Source organism: Bos indicus x Bos taurus, chromosome 26 (genome assembly GCF_003369695.1).
Source record: "Bos indicus x Bos taurus breed Angus x Brahman F1 hybrid chromosome 26, Bos_hybrid_MaternalHap_v2.0, whole genome shotgun sequence".
NCBI lineage: Eukaryota > Metazoa > Chordata > Mammalia > Artiodactyla > Bovidae > Bos > Bos indicus x Bos taurus.
In genome coordinates this window covers 40,749,083-40,759,868 of record NC_040101.1, presented here as the reverse complement: position 1 = coordinate 40,759,868, position 10,786 = coordinate 40,749,083, and the positions used below count along the sequence as shown (strand labels likewise).

General features: G+C 42.1%; 1 protein-coding gene across 3 annotated transcripts in view; it reads left to right on the top strand.

Moving 5' to 3' along the window:
• The first annotated feature begins 3,124 nt into the window (after positions 1 to 3,124).
• The window catches only part of STAMBPL1 (STAM binding protein like 1), a 53,137-nt gene continuing 45,475 nt past the window's right edge, over positions 3,125 to 10,786 (top strand). The window contains exon 1 of one of the 3 annotated variants that reach the window (XM_027528901.1): positions 3,125 to 3,532. The gene's annotated coding sequence lies outside the window, so the exon portion shown is untranslated. Of the gene's footprint in view, positions 3,533 to 3,594; positions 3,773 to 4,075; positions 4,496 to 10,786 lie in introns of those variants that run through there. The other 2 variants (XM_027528900.1, XM_027528902.1) reach the window with 2 other exon arrangements.

Sequence of the window (10,786 nt, the reverse complement as noted above, 5' to 3'; positions counted from 1 at the left end):
TCCTTAGGATAAATTGCTTCCCGGAAGTGGAATTACTTTGGGCAAAGAGATGTGTGTATTTTATAGCTTCTGTTAAATAAATTAACGCACTGATAAATTCCATCCCTGGGAGAATATCCAAATTGCACCACCAGATAAGGGGCTCATTTTATTGCATCCTCACTAGCATTGAGGTCAACTTTTTTATACACAATCTTTGTTAATATAATGGATAAAGGTGAAAAATCCTATCTTTTAAAGAGATTAATATTGAAATAGAATCTCTACAAGTGGAAGAAAAATTATAGAACACTTTAAAATTCTCTAAGATAAAAGTTGTAGGGCATCCCTGATGGGTTAGTGGTAAAGAATACACCTGTCAATGCAGGAGACACGGATTCAATCCCTGGTCCAAGAAGATCCCATATCCTCAAAGCAATTAAGCCCAGCTCTTGAGCCTGTGTTCTAGAGCCCATGCTCTGCAACAAGAGAAGCCACCGAAATGAAAAGCCCAAATATGGCAACTGAGTAGCCCCCAGTTGCCACCAGAGAAGAACCTGTGCAGCAACACAGCCCAGAACAGCCAAAATAAAATTAATTAATTTTAAAAAGTTGTATAAATACTTGTGCCCACCTTATTATTGTTATTATCATTATCATTATTTATTATTATTTTTTTTAGGCCCCACTGTGCAGTGTGAGGGATCTTACTTCCCCAACCAGGGATCGAATCTGTGCCCCCTGCATGAAAAGCATGGAGTCCTAACCACTAGACCACCACAGAAGTATCTGTGCCTACTTTTCATAATTCAGTTAATGAAAGGGAAGCAGAGTTTGGATCAACCCAATGGCACTGTGTCAGAGCTCTCGTAGATAAAACTGAAACCAATTCTGGTTAACTTAAGCAGAAGGGAAATGTCTTGGAAGGCCATTACATCGAACACCAAAGAGACAGGAAGGTTGGAAACGCAGGCTCATCACACAGGCAGGGTCGCTGGGTAGTTGGCAGGAGAACAGGCAACACCGCCCAAACAGCCTGTGGAGGACACCACCGACACTGCTACTGGGCCGCCCCACTTCTCACCTCTGGCACTGCTATTTATGGGCACCACAAGCCACTTTACAGAGCATGGTGTTATTTCAAAAATGTCCTTTGACTCAGATTCCAGATTCAGAGACATGGATAAAGTAGGTCACGTGACAGTACCTTAGCTGGTACGGGGAGGAGACCATGAGTATGGCCATTTTGGCTTTTATGAGAGTTTGGGATTCTAGGCAACAAGACCATGATCAATGACTACTGTAAATATTTATGTGGGATTCTTTGTTTCAGAGTATTAATATTTTTTAGAAATCTTGAATAATTTTTTAAATAGCCAATGAATTTTAGATTGTCTAGTAGGTCATGGGGCTTCCCTGGTGGCTTAGATGGTAAATAATTCACCCTCAATGTGGGAGACTTGGGTTCAATCCCTGGGTTGGGAAGATCCCCTGGAGAAGGGCATGGCGACCCACTTGAATTCTTGCCTGGAGAATCCCTGTGGATAGAAAAGCCTGGAGGGCTATAGCCTACAGGTTGGGTCCCAAAGAGTTGGACGTGACTGGGCGTCATGAGATTATCTAGTTGAGGACTACACACTCAACTGTCTACCATATCCTCATGGTCAGTGAGGTGGGGTACAAAGGAATGGTGGGAGTGTGGGAAATTGAAGCGCATATTCCATTCCAGATGATGGCTGCTAGAACCCACCATAATCCAAAAATTGCAAGTTCTTCCAACTTTCTAGCACATGCCCAAAGTCTGAATTTTTATAAAGTTTCCTGATTTTACTTATTTATTTTCTTAATTTTTGGCTGCACCCCACAGTCTGTGAGGCCTTAGTTTCCAAACCAAGGATGGAGCTGTGCCCACTGTTTTGGAAGGCAGAGTCTTAACTACTGGACCATCAAGGAAATCCCCAAATTTCCTGATTTTAAAATTTAGACTCAAATTTAAAATTTGAAAGCAAAAAACCCCCCCTTAACTTCTCCCCCCAACCCCAATGACATCATTGCTTCTTAAAAATCAAGGGTGCCTGTAATAGTCAGATCTCTCCATTTCAAAACCCAGCACAGGTGTGTGTGTCCAGTCTCTTAGTCATGTCTCTTTAAGGACCCCAGGTTCCTCTGTCCAAGGGATTTCCCAGGCAAGAATATTGCAGTGGGTTGCCATTTCCTTCTCCAGGGGATCTTCCTGACCAAGGAATGGAACTGGCGTCTCCTGCGTCTAATGCACTAAAGGCAGATTCTTTACCCGCTGAGCCACCAGAGAAGGCCTCTAGGTAGGTAACCTGGGACAAATTACCTTGCTTCTTTGTATCTCAGTCATGGGAAAAATAGCAGTAACTTTTCTAAGGCTGTGGAGAGGATGACGTATGATTTCACGTCAAGAGTGCCCAGCTCAATGCCAAGGCCATACTAAAAACACTACACATGTTAATATAATATCCAGCATATATAATAGCTTTCATTACCAGAGGACAGGGAGTGGGCAGAAAGGAAGAGGACTAAAGTGTTTCATGGTGGTGGTGGGTAATGGATAAATCTCAAGATGGAATTCCTAACAGGAGGTCTAATGAGATTTTCCATCAAAACCCTTTCCTTCCTCTGACTCCAATGCGAGTGTGTGTGCGCGCTCAGTCGTGTCTGACTCTCTGCAACCTCATGGATTGCAGCCCGCCAGGCTCTTCTGTCCATAGGATTTTCCAGGCAAGAATACTGGACTGGGTTGCCATTTCCTCCCCCAGGGGATCTTCCTAAGCCAGGGAAGGAACCCCAGACTCCTGTGTCTCCTGCATTGGCAGGCGGATTCTTTACCACTGCGCCACGAGTTCACGCTCAAATCCTGCTGTATCACCACACGTGTACACTTAAAAGGCACCTACTCTGGTCCACCTGGGTGACACTGATGGCGGAGCAAAATGAGAATTCCGGGCGAGGAAGGGAGGGGCAGAGTTTCAGGAGAGAAAGTGCGCTCCATCGTTTCACACTCCCTCTAGGCCGAAAGCAGAGACCCGCTTCCAACCGCGAGCTCTCTCTGGGACCACTGGAGGCCGCCGCCGCCGCCGCCGGGGAGAGGGAGGGGGGCGGAGGCAGAGGCGGAGGCGGCACCCAGGGGCCCGAGCAGAGGCGGCCAGGACTATCGCAGGGGCAGTTTATTTTCTTGCCGCGGCGGTAGCAGGGACGGCTGCTGCAGGCTCGGTTTCGCCAGGCCTGCGCGTCGGGGTTTGAGGAGCCACGGCGGCGAAGAGAAGGAGGGGAGGAGAGCACCGAGACCCAACAAGTGAAAGCGGCAAAGCACCACCAGTCCGCAGAGCAGAGGAGGAGGGTCGCCGAAGCCAGGGAGCGGGCGCCTGCTCCCTGGGCGCGCTATCACCCGGCGGCACTGCCTTCTAGCAAAAGCCACCGCGGCCCGGGCTGCAGCGGCCAGACGGATGCCCAGGCCACACGGCAGGCGTGGAGAGAGCCGCTGCAGTCGCCGTGCCACGCGGGCTCCGGACATCAGAGGCTGCTGGTGAGTGGGCGCGCGCGCCCGCGGGTGAGCGCGCACCGGCACAGATGCGTGTGCACGCCGGGCGCGTGTGCCACCGGCCTGGCGCGCACTCGCCCCTCTTCCGCTAGCGGCGTCCTGTCCCGGGCTTGCTCCGCGGGAGGAAAATGCGCTTTGCCAGCCGCTCACTTCCTTCCTGCCAGCCCTGCGATCGCCTGTCTCCGCCTGCGTTGCCTCTGTCCGCCCCCCGGCGGGCCCCCAGGGGTTAGTTTCACCTTGATGGGGAAAGCAGGAAGCTGTGACTCCTGGGGGACAGGGCGGGACCCTGGCGGTGATCCATGTACCCGCGTGTGTTTCTGGTATAGACTTGGGGTGCTGCCTCCGAGACGGTTCAGAGAGCCCACCGCACTGTCTTTGGGGGTGCGTGGTGTGGGGAAGGAAGGGGCGAGGTTGGAAAAACAGGCGTCCCGGAGGGACGTGTGGCAGGTCTTTGTATCTGATGCTTACTGTTATGCCCTTGACGAGCCACTCTTAAGGCTTTTTTTTTTTTTTTTCTCACCTGAATAACGTATAAGCCTTAACTGAAAGCCTTAATGAAATGCACAAAGTGGCATGTCACTAAAACATAATTTTCCAGAACTTTCTGAGACAACCCCACACCGCTGATAGTCAAAAGCCTAAGGTGTTGTAATTACAGACATTCAGAAATAAAGAAATAAACAAGTAATTCAGGAAGCAGAACCTGATGGGGAGGATTGAAGGAAATCTTAAGTGCTTGAGTGGCATGGGGGTGGCTTTATGGAAATCAGTGTTTGGTAGTAAGTAAAACAGAAATCTAAGAGAGCTCCGGAGAACACACTGCGTTCCAAACATCCTGCTAGCCACTGAGAATAAAATGAAGTCCTGGGTTTTAAGGCGTTTCCGACTTTATAATGGATAATCATCAGGATGCTGATCTATGATTTCATGATTCAAGGCCCTGTCAAGGTCAGTATGGCAGATTCGTTTCAGCAGTTCCGTTACACCTGAATGTTTGATTTTCTGTTTCGAGTTTAGGGGAGTAGTTTTCTATGGTGGTTTTATATAGAGATGAAGCCTGTTTTCTGTTTTTCCAAACCTTGTTTTAGTTGGCAGTCTTTGTGGGATGGATGCTAACTTGAACTTCAAAGATGTTCTCTGTGACTCTGTTATAGTGGGCATTATGTAGCTTCTCTGTAAAGACCTATGTTTCCATTTAATACTGAGTCAGTGCCTTTGAGAATTAGGTTCCTCTTTACGATGTACTCCATTACATCTTTTTCATTCAGAAACTTGAGATGTTATTGGAATCCCCCTGGAAAATGAACTGGCTGCTTGTTTTCTGTTCAAGCATATATACAGCAATTTGCTTGCCTCTTGGGAATCTGCTCTTGAATATACTATTTTAACTGTAATTTATGTATCAGCTGGTTCTTGGGAATTTTAGGAAGAAACTTGTTTTCTTACACTCTTTTGTCAAGGAAGCACCATTTAAATCAGCAGGTAAAGAGTCCTACTGCTTTATCCACTGTGGTCTTCAGGGTCAGTTTCTTGCCTACTTTCATCCTGTTTCATAAGCCTCATTCCCAGTGAGAGGCTTGGAGGGAGAAATGGGAGCATCGTGGTCCCCAGGATGGAGGGGACCTCAGTAAAGAGACTTGTTCCTGGAGAGGAGACTGTTTCTGGGATTGGCTTCTGAGAAGGACTGATAAAAATAGTTAAAGAATTGTTAGCAATAGTTATCTCTCTCTCTCTCTTTTTAAGCACAAAGAACTTAACACAGTTTGATCACATTCCTCCCTCAAGGATTCTCCTCAAACCTACTTACAGCTACAATCCAGGGAGTGAGGTTGCCTTTTACAGAGAAGGAAAGCCTGGTGATTCTTGCTTAAAATCTGAGGGGTAGAAGAAATAGTACATGCTGCCCAGAAACCACCAGGTGCCTCCCTGGCGGACACATTCACCCATTAGACACAATTTTAAACCACTGGGCTTGTGATTCTGTCTAATCCTAGCATTTTTTTTTTTTTCTCGGCCCTGTGAAAAATTTAGAAGTAACTTCAGTTGAAACTACAAAAAGTGACTCATGGTCATTCTGGAAAATATGATGATCAGTTCTCTGTCTCTGGAGTCTAATATTTAAGCTGTACACTAAATATTCATTTAAATGAATACCAATTCTAGAATCTTCCCATGCTCACTATATAACCTCTTTTAATGTTGACTGTTTCTAGCCATCACTTTATAGGAATCATTAAACATTTCGTCAAAATGGAGGCAATTGATACAGTCAACTAAGACCAACTGAAGGAACAATAGCAATCCTTCTAAAACAAAAGGAAAAACCACTGTAGTGCTACCTACTGACTTGCTTATTTCAGCTGTCTGAACATGTGAGTTGTGCAACTGGATGTGTTGAGTGTACATTCAGAAATCCTGAGTTGACATCAGAATGTTCAACTCAGGAATGATCTGGATGTAGCTACATCTGGATATGCCTTTTGTCAGAAATTAGTTGGATTTCTAAGCAAATCAGGTGAACTTCTAGTACAATCCTTCATCTTCTCATGCTGAGTGGAAAAGTCACTTAAACATTTGACAAATAGCTAAGTCTTTGAAGTTCATGTTTGATTTTCTTTCTAAGTTTTAAATTAAATCTATACTATTTTGCCCATTGATATGGTTGGAAAAAAGACATTAATTCAGACCACTGGTTACTTAGCAACTTGTATTTATTAAAAGCAGCCCTGTGAGATAAGAACCAGTAATTCATATTTTTGCTTAGCTCTAGTTAGCCTTTCAAGACACTCTTGGAAATGAATGCATTGTGTGATCTTGAAAATGAAGGGTGGTATACCCCCACCTCCCCCCTTTTTTTAATAGTTCTCATTTTCCATCCTCAGTCATTGGAGGTTTACCCTGTGATTCATGATCTAATTTCAGAATGAAAGATCAGAAAGCTGACTGGAATTTGCCTAGATATTAACATTATAGTGCATATAATAAAGCAGATTTTTCTCTGTTATTCTTCCCTTTTGAAACTCCAGTCAAGCTGTTTAAGATGAGATACTTAAATATTTTTTAAGTTTTTTCTCTTGGGCTGTGCCCAAAATAAATAAAAATTTAAAACTGCTTATCATGGTTTTGAAGTAGCACAAATACTGCTATTCTCTGCATAGTGAAACACGGCCATTCTTATCAAGTATTTATTTGTTAAGTAGGCACCGGAGCACTTGAACTAAAGTTAAAGTCATGTTCCTTTCATGTCTTATTAAGGTCCTTGAAAGCAAGGGAGTGGAAATTTGATTTTGGTAACATAGCCAATTCAAGATAGGTTTCTTGAAAGGAGTAGGTGTGAAAGAATCTTTATGGAAGGGCACTTTGGCAATTGGGTGGGGAGTGGATTGGCAAAAGGAGAGAGTACAGGTATAATCTGGTGTCAGATAATGACAGCCTAACGGAGGATCCCAGTGACACTGGGATGAAGAAGGGAGAACTTTAGACAGCCAGACATCAGGATTCTTTGTTTTATGTGGAAGAGGAGGTGTTAATCTGGGGTACATACAGTGTGGTCACACACATATTCCACATCCACAGAACACCTCTCCACTTGATGCAAAGCATTATTTCCTCCCAAGCCATGATGTAACCTCAGAATCTTGCAAACATTTGACAAATGCTTATTAATAAAAGCATTAGTTATGAAACATGTGCCGTATGCTGGGCACTGTACTCAGCCTTTACATGTATTATCTCAAAGATGATGTAGTGGTTAGGAACGTGAACTCTTTTTGCCATTTATGAGTTATGTGTTTTGGGGGGAGTTCCTAAGTTCTCTGAGCTTCAGTTTATTTGTCTTTCAATTGGGGTGTTAGTTTTTCTCTCATGAGGTTTGGGGGAGGAGTAAATGAATAAATAGATATAAATGGAAAGTTCTAAGAAGTGTCTGACATGAGGTTAATTGCAACGTGTTTGTTATTATTATTATTAATTCATAAAACAATTTTATGCAATAGGTACAATTTTGCAGATTAAAAAACTGAAGCACAAAGAAGCTAGGTAAATTGCTCAGGGTCATTGCTCAGAGAGTGACAGAGCTGAGCATCAAACTTAGACAATCTGACTCAGTGTCTGCTTTCCTGACTTAGGTGGGGACACTTATTGGAGTGAGAAAAGTGGAGGCTTGTCTTCATGAGAGTTGGTGGTCCAATCATTTCCACTGTAGAGTTTATCGTCTCCTGTGTAGAATTAGTACCCAGATTCTTGTACAAAATTTTTGCTATTTTTCCTTGATGTTTAATGGTTTTGTAAATGGTATTTTTCATTAAATTCCTTATTAAGAAGGGTTCCAATTTGTTTTTGCCTAAAAGTTGACCTGTGTAATATATATTATATTCATTTGTGACATCCCTTCTTATACCTAGTAAACCTTTGCTGGAGGCAGGAAGATGTGTGTGTGTGTGTGTGTGTGTGTGTGTGTGAGTGAGTTGTTTTGTCATGTCCGACTCTTTGAGACCCCAGGGACTGTAGCTTGCCAGGTTCCTCTGTCCATGGGATTCTCCAGGTGAGAATACTGGAACAAGCTGCCATTTCCTACTCTAGGGGGTCTTGCTGACCCAGGGATCAAACCCAGGTCTCCTGCATTGAAGGCAGATTCTTTACCACCCGAGCCACCAGGGAAGCCCGTGTAATACGTACTATGTATCTTTTATACAAAGTGTGTGTGTGCTCAGTTGCTTTAGTTGTGTCCAACTCTTTGCAACCGTATGGACCCACCAGACCTTTGCAACCCTATGGACCTAGGGATCAAACCTGTGTCTCTTGTGTCTCCTGCATTGCAGGCAGATTCTTAACCCACTGAGCTACCTGGGAAGCTACAGTGTATGTAGAGTATACGTAATATAGTGTGTACATTATATAAATGTGTGCATTATAAAAATATACATTATATGTAATATATATGCTGTATAATACATTATATTAGGGAGATATTTACATTATATATAATCACTGGATAAGTAGAGATGTTACAGATGAGTATATATATTATATTATTGGAAATGTATCCAATATTATAATAATTCCAATATTATATTATTGGAAATTATTGGAAATGTAGTTTAAAAAATTTCTATGCCATCTCCCTTTATCCACTTTTTAAGAGTCTCGTATATCTCCCATTCATAAGCCATGGTGAAGTTATGATGCCATTTCATGACCATTTTTATTCAGAATATTTTAGAGTATTAATATTTTAATTTAAATATTTTAACTTGAATGTTAAAATTAAATTTAATTTTAGTTTAATTTAAATTTAATATTAAAGTTAAATATCAGCTATTCTTTGACTTGTTGAAATAATTACATCACATCTAATTATAAAAGCCCAGATCTTTTTTATAATTGGACCTGCCACTAACATTATATTATACTTCAGTTATACCTCAATTAAAAAAAATAGATATCAGATTTTAATTAGAGGTGGGAAGACTGCTGTGGCAACAAAGAATAAAAAATTCTCAATTCCTCCACAACTTCTTTGGGAAGGAGTATGTCATCACTGATTTCAATATTTTAACATTACGTTGTTGTTGTTGTTCAGTCACTCAATTGTCTCTGACTTTTTGCATCCCCATGGATTGCAGTATGCCAGGCTTCCCTGTCCTCTACTATTTCCCAGAGTTTGCTCAAGTTCATGTCCACTAAGTCGGTGATGCTGTCTAACCATCTCCTCCTCTGCAACTCTCTTCACCCTTTGCCTTCAATTTTTCACAGCATCGAGGTTTTTTCCAATGAGTTGGCTCTTCACATCAGGTGGCCAAAGTATTGGAGCTTGAGCTTTAGCAACAGTCCTTCCAGTGAATATTCAAGTTCCCTTGGGATTGACTGGTTTGATCTCCTTGCAGTCCACGGGACTCTCAGCAGTCTTTTTCAGCACCACAATACAAAAGCATCAATTCGGCGTTCAGCCTTTTTTATGGTCCAACTATCACATTTGTACATGACCACAGGAAAAACCATAACTTGGACTATATATGGCCCTTTGTTGGCAAAGTGATGTCTTTGCTTTTTAATATGCTGTCTAGGTTTGTCGTAGCTTTCCTTCTAAGAAGCAAGTGTCTTTTAATTTCATGGCAGCAGTTACCATCCACAGTGATTTTGGAGCCCAAGAAAAGAAAATCTGTCACTGCTTCCACTTTTTTTCCCTTCTATTTGCTGTGAAGTGATGGGAACAGATGCCGTGATATTAGTTTTTTTTAATGTTGAGTTTTAAGTCAACTGTTTCACTCACCTTTTTCAAGGTGAGGCTGTTTAGTTCCTCTTCACTTTCTGCCATTAGAGTGGTATCATCTGCATATCTGAGATCATTGATATTTCTCCCTGCAATCTTGATTCTAGCTTATGACTCATCCAGCCCAACATTTCATATGATGTACTCTGCATATAAGTTAAATAAGCAGGCTGACAATATACAGCTTCGTACTCCTTTCCCAATTTTGAACCAGTCGTTCTATGTAAGGTTCTAACTGTTGCTTCTTGACCCGCATACAGGTTTCTCAGGAGACAGATATTGTAGTCTGGTGTTCCCATCTCTTTAAGAATTTTGCACAGTTTGCTGTGAATCACACAGTCCAAGGCTTTCTCACAGTCAATGAAGCAGAAGTAGATTTTTTTCTGGAATCCCCTTGCTTTTTTTATGGTCCAACGAATGTTGGCAATTTAGTCCTTATAATTATTTGTTCTCATAAATAACTTTCAGAAATTTGTAACTCATTGTTTTTTTCTAAAGAGGCAAAAACTATTCTTGGTCTTGTGTAAAAAGTTCATGGATACTATTTAGTTGAGGAATATTTTTTAAATCTGACTTTTAAAAATATAGCCTGTGCTGTTTAATTTTACCCTTTTGTGTAAGTAATTATTTAACTGAAGTCCAGTTTATTTAAAGGAACCGTTTTAAAAATTTGTGAGTTTAAACTTGATTAAGAATGAAAGAATTTGAGTTTTGGTGAATTTGGTGTTTTGTTTTTACACTTTTGCTGTACTTAGGTTTCAGCAGTACTGCAGTAACTGAACCAAAGATTCAACCCAGACTCATATAAGAGATAACTGTTCAGAGACCCATCACAAATTATTCACTTTGATTGCTTCACTTAACTTGACTCTGGTTTATCTGGAAACAGGTGGCCAGTGATGAGTCATTTTTAACCCTTCTAGGCCCCAGTTAACACTGCCTGCCTGTTTTGTCTTCCCAGGTACTTA